At 48.2% G+C, this 5,451-nt stretch overlaps 1 pseudogene; it reads left to right on the top strand.

Annotated features, from left to right (window-relative positions):
* Nucleotides 1–229: 229 nt before the first annotated feature.
* On the top strand, nt 230–4,991 carry LOC149353985 (uncharacterized; annotated as a pseudogene).
* The last annotated feature ends 460 nt before the right edge of the window (nt 4,992–5,451 follow it).

Below are 5,451 nucleotides of genomic sequence, written 5' to 3'. Positions count from 1 at the left end.
CCAAACACCTCCCACCCCATGCAAAGGGCTGGGGAAGAGAGATCACTACCAGCTCCCATCCAGAGACGAAATCGAGTCTGAGCTTGCAGATGATAACTGCGGATTTCATCAAATTCCCATCGATGAAAAAACTCCAAAAACCTGCACCTTTGCCAAGCCGTTCGGAAAGTATCGCTTTTTAAGGCTCCCTTTCGGGATATGCACCGCAAGCGAAGTGTTCCAGAAAGCGATGGCCAACATTTTCGACGGCTTGGAAGGTATTCGCGTCTACATCGACGACATACTCGTGTGGGGCGCCACGCAACAGGAGCATGATAAACGCCTGCGAACCACACTGCTGGCGGCAAAATCAGCTCGGCTTGCGCTTAACCGTGAGAAGTGTATTTTCGCCACGCATAAAGTAAAGTTCTTTGGCGACATCACTTCGAAGGACTGATTCAAGCCAGATGAAAGCTTATCTAAGTGTGTAGTCGATTTGCCACCTCCAACGTCAAACAAGGTGTTCAGAAATTACTGGGCGCAGTAAACTACTTCGAAAGGTTCATTCCAAACCTATCTGAGAAGACTAAGAATCTGCGAGCCCTGTTAAAACGCAATTGCTGTTCGATTGGCCAGCTGGCCACGACAAGTGGAAAAACTGAGTAATACTTGTTGGGGAGCTAGTTGGTGCATGTTTCCAGAAAAGGGTTGTAGCGCCGAAAAAGAAAACACGCAGGAAGCGAGACGGGACAGGCGGAACTTCCAACCGTTTATTCACCGTGAATGCAAATGAATATAAGGCAAACTATCAAGAGGGATAGCAAGAACCACACATGTGCGTGGGGTTGTATAAATTTGAAAAACAAAAAAGAGATAAGGGAGCCACACAGGTGTCTCACCTCCCTGTATCAAAAATCCGAACGTTGATGATGCGAAAATCAAACGTAAGGTGAGGCATAGCGACAATAGGATACTGGCGTCTCCAGTTAGCATAGATTTGAAAAGAGAACAGAGGAAACTAGTTCGGAAGAAACACATAAAGAAGTACACCAGCATCATGGGTGACGGTCCCACCGGCCTTGTGGCACCGTCACTATAACAGGAGCTTGTTTCTGTTGTTCAAAATGCTGCTGTTCAAAAATTCTGAGCTCTGGCAAAATGATACAGAAGGCGCAGCGCAATCTGCACCGATTGTTCCAGGCACCTAGCGAAGGGAGAGTAATGGCAATTTACAAGGCGAAGTGAGGTATACGCACGATATCTCAGCGTGTGAGAGTGTTGGTCGAGAAAACCTCGGCATAAAGCTTCCGTGCTGACAGCACTGAAATCTCTCAATAAGACCAAAATGTGGTATCGAAACGGAGAGCCAGCGCGCTTATTTCACTTCGCCTGTGGTGCCATAATTCGATTCGGCCCTTGTATGGATTCAATCATCAGCGCTTCCAATACATCAGGGCCCCCTACACATGCGAGGCGAATGCTCGGCGCCTCTGCGCGCACAGAGCCGAACCGCGTCGGGCGTAGTATAGGTACGCATCTCCCTGTGCCCGTGCTGGATCGCACTCTTTCTGGCGCTGATTTCACACCGCGAAGAAAAGAGCACCTGTGGCAGCTGCAGTCAGCTCAGGGACACGATGCGGAAGTCGCGGCAGCCGCGTCCTCCGATTGGTGAATGCCAGCCACGCCGGCGCGTCGCTCTCGCGTCTCCTCTTGCGTGCACACAGGCAACCCAGTAACGGCATGCGCGCCCGCGCGTATAGGCGTGAGACGAGAATGCTTGGAAAGTATCTTTGCAATCGGGGCTAAACACACGATGGGAAAAAAAACGAAAGCTTTTTAAAAGAAAACTGCCAGTCCAGGATTTGAACCCGGACCTCTCGCATCAAAAGCGAGAATCACAAACCAGAACGAGTGTTTCAGTTTTTTCTAAGTGGTATTTATTAAAAGAATGCGATGCTTTATGTACAGGAGCAATCTACAAATATTAAGAAGAGAGTGGCACATCAACACATATAAGCAGCGAAGGACGAGAAAAGAATGAATTCGGAGCACATAGATAATACATCATAACACGACACATCTAAGCAACAAAGAACTAGAAAAAAGGCAGTGAACAACACAGCACTAAGAGTGCGTACCACTCTGGTTGATAAACGGTGTGGGCATAGAATTCTTTTAGGCGCGCAGTCATCCTACAGAAATGGGCTTTAGCAGAAACAACAGATTCGCAATGTCGTTCCATCATGCGTGTTTTCCCCATGCTGTGTAATCCAATGAAAAATAAAATATTTAAGGGTTAGTCAACAAATGGTAGTGCGGTGAGAAATCGTGCAGAATGCGGTGCCCAATTAAGTCTTTGTTTGAATGTCCAGAAGAGTATTGCATCTTTACAATTGATGAAACAATGCTCAATCATTTCAGGAGCATACACAGGTGACATTTCACCGTAGACACGGAAATACCTTTTTGATCTAGCCATGCTTTAACTGGCAATGTCTAATCGCGTACCCTAAAGATACATGTTTTGTGTACATGGCGAGGGGGGAATTTTACGTACTCTCTTGAGTATGTCATGTCCCGGTAAACCAAAATACACAGAGCGATACATTGGCCGAGGAAAAAGCATAGTTATTAAGTTTCTGTACAACCAGCTACAATACTTGTTGGGGAGCTAGTTGGTTCATGTTTCCAGAAAAGGGTTGTAGCGCCGAAAAAGACAACACACAGGAAGCGAGACGGGAAAGGCGGAACTTCCACCTGTTTATTCACCGTGAATGCAAATGAATATAAGGCAAACAATCAAGAGGGATAGCAAGAACCGCACATGCGCGTGAGGGTTGTATAAATTTGAAAAACAAAAAAGAGAAGTGAGCCACACAGGTGTCTCACCTCCCTGTATCTAAAAAAAAGCAGTTTCATTCTTATATATAGTAATTGACTAACACAATCATTACAGTTGCTTTTGTTATAGAAAGCCTCTAACAGTTCACGAGCAGCCTGGTGCTTACTTCTGTTTAAAACCTTCGTTTCTTTCAGCCTTGCTGCACACTTAATCTTTCTTTCTTCACCACAGGCTTCAGAGTGATGGGGCAAATGTGAACTAGTGACATTTTGTAAATCACTATTATGTTCTGTTGATCGGTCGTTACAACAGAGGCCGGTTTGGCCTATGTACTTCTTTCCGCAAGTGAGAGGAATCTCAAAGAGGACTCCCACGGCATATTTAACAAGCGGAGCTGCATGTCTCTTCTTACATTCAGTTTTGTTTGCCTTGTTGGGATCAATTTTAACGCTGCAAGTGGAAAAACCTGTGCGAAACATTGTCGACAGCACCACTGCTTGCATATTGACCCGTCAAAGCAATCCAAGATACCAGCGGACGCATCCAGCTTTGCGCTAGGGGCGGCACTTTTGCAGTCGCATGGCGAGCACTGGCGACCAGTTGCTTACACTTCGCGTGTGCTAGCTGGCGCGGAGACAATATACGCGCAAATTGAAAAATAGGCCCTGGCTGTCACGTTCGCATGTGAACGGTTTCGCGATTTTATCACTGGCGTCGACGTAATTGTGGAAACGGACCATCAACCACTGGTAGCCATTGCCCAGAATAACCTGTCAGATAAGCCTCCTCGCCGGCAGCGTTTCTTTCTGCGCCTCATACCATTCAACATGTCCCTGCAGTACGTATCCGGGAGAGGCCTTGCTCTGGCCGATGCTCTTTTAAGAATCCGATGCGACAGCGATGAGCCACCTGAAGGCGAACTAGAAGATGTTGCCATGCATGCAACGGCCGTCCTCTCCACTCTCCTCAGCGACACAACAGCCAAGCGGATAGCAAAAGAAATGAGTGAAGACGACGAGCTAAGATCAAGGCATTGAAGCTCTACAAGATTGACACAGCGTAATAGGTGAGCTAGCTCCTTTCCTATTATGTGCGGAAGGCACAGTGTGGCGTTGTTCTAGAGTTGTCATTCCGAATTCTCCGCGAAAAGGAAGGTTGCAGCGCCTACACGAGGGTCACTAGGGCTTCGGAAAATGCAAAGCAATGGCCAGAGTATTGATGTATGTGCCTAGTATGGCGGCAGGAATAACTGAAAAAGCTTCCAGGTGCCCAACCTGCCGCAGTTTAACTTACAAGCAGCCAAGTGAACCGCTAATGCGAAGGAATTGTCCCGCATTACCTTAGGCTAGAGTAGGCGTAGACTTGTTTGAGCATGCCAGAAAGAACTACCTCGCAGTCTACGATGCCTATTCCAATTACCCTGAAGTAGAGCCGCTTCGTCAAACTACCAGCCACTGTGTAATAGAAAAACTGGCCATGATATCTGCATGTCACGGCATCCCGCTTCAAGTATGCACGAACGGCGGACCAATTTTCATCGCAGGCACTTCGTGCTTTTGCAAGACAGTGGGAATTTTCCCATGTTGTTTCTAGCCCCGGTTTTCCACGCTCAAACGGTTTGGCAGAGAAAGGGGTGAACGTTGTGAAACGTCTCCTCAAGAAGGCGTTATATGCGAATGAAGACTTTTGGATAGGGCTTCTAAATTACAGGACAGCACCACTCGAGGCCGGAAAAGCCCCGTGCGAGCTACTTATGGGGAGGAGGTAAAGAGGAAGGCTGCCCGACTTCGCAGACCATAGGGCACCAGAGGTCAAAAAACACACCCAAGCCCCCCCTCAGAGGCGTCCACTGAAAGCGCTCGCGAGCATGACTCCGTCAGGCTACTTTACAAGAGAGGGTGGACCACAAAGGCCCTCGTAGAAAAAGCCCTCACCCCTCGCTCATACATGGTCCGTACGGAAGACGGGAGTCAGCTTCGTCGCAACCGTCAACATCTGCTCCGAACAAACGAAGAGTTCGACCTGTCACTGCAAACCATTCTTGACTATACGGAAGACGGTGATGACGACAGTGCTTCTCCTCCAGGCCGCGCGGCACAACAGGAGTCCCAGGGCAACTGGAACCCCACGTGTGACGATCCGGTTTCTTCTTTTTCTGAACATGAACTGATTCAGCAAACTTAAATCGATTGCATATCGATACGAACGTGGAACGAGTCGGCACACGACGACCAGGATGTTGCGCAGCAGTCTGGATGCCAGCTCCGAGTCCATTTGTGCGCTCACACAAGCCATCACAATGTCCACCTTCTAGGTAGTGGAGTATTGTGGCTGCGATGGCGCGGCCATTACCACAATTCACACAATGCGGCGTGACGTTTTAATCCTAGGCGGCACTTTCACACGCTCAAGTGATTTGAAACACTGGCACTGCAATGGCATTGTCACACGCGCACCTCCAAGACAAGCACCTGAAATGCAAACGACTGCGCTCTATTGGAAAACTCAAGCTAACACAGGCAATCGCAACCGCAAGAACAACTGTCCGATAGCACACAGCCACTAAGCTCTCCTTGCCATGCTTCCAAAGCTTTTCGTTTTCGGGCGTAGTTCTTGATGCGCAGCGATTA

Source organism: Amblyomma mixtum, chromosome 3, assembly GCF_055824585.1.
Source record: "Amblyomma mixtum isolate Tamu chromosome 3, ASM5582458v1, whole genome shotgun sequence".
Taxonomy (NCBI): domain Eukaryota; kingdom Metazoa; phylum Arthropoda; class Arachnida; order Ixodida; family Ixodidae; genus Amblyomma; species Amblyomma mixtum.
Note: the sequence above shows the minus strand (reverse complement) of the source record. Positions and strands in the feature narration are given on the sequence as shown.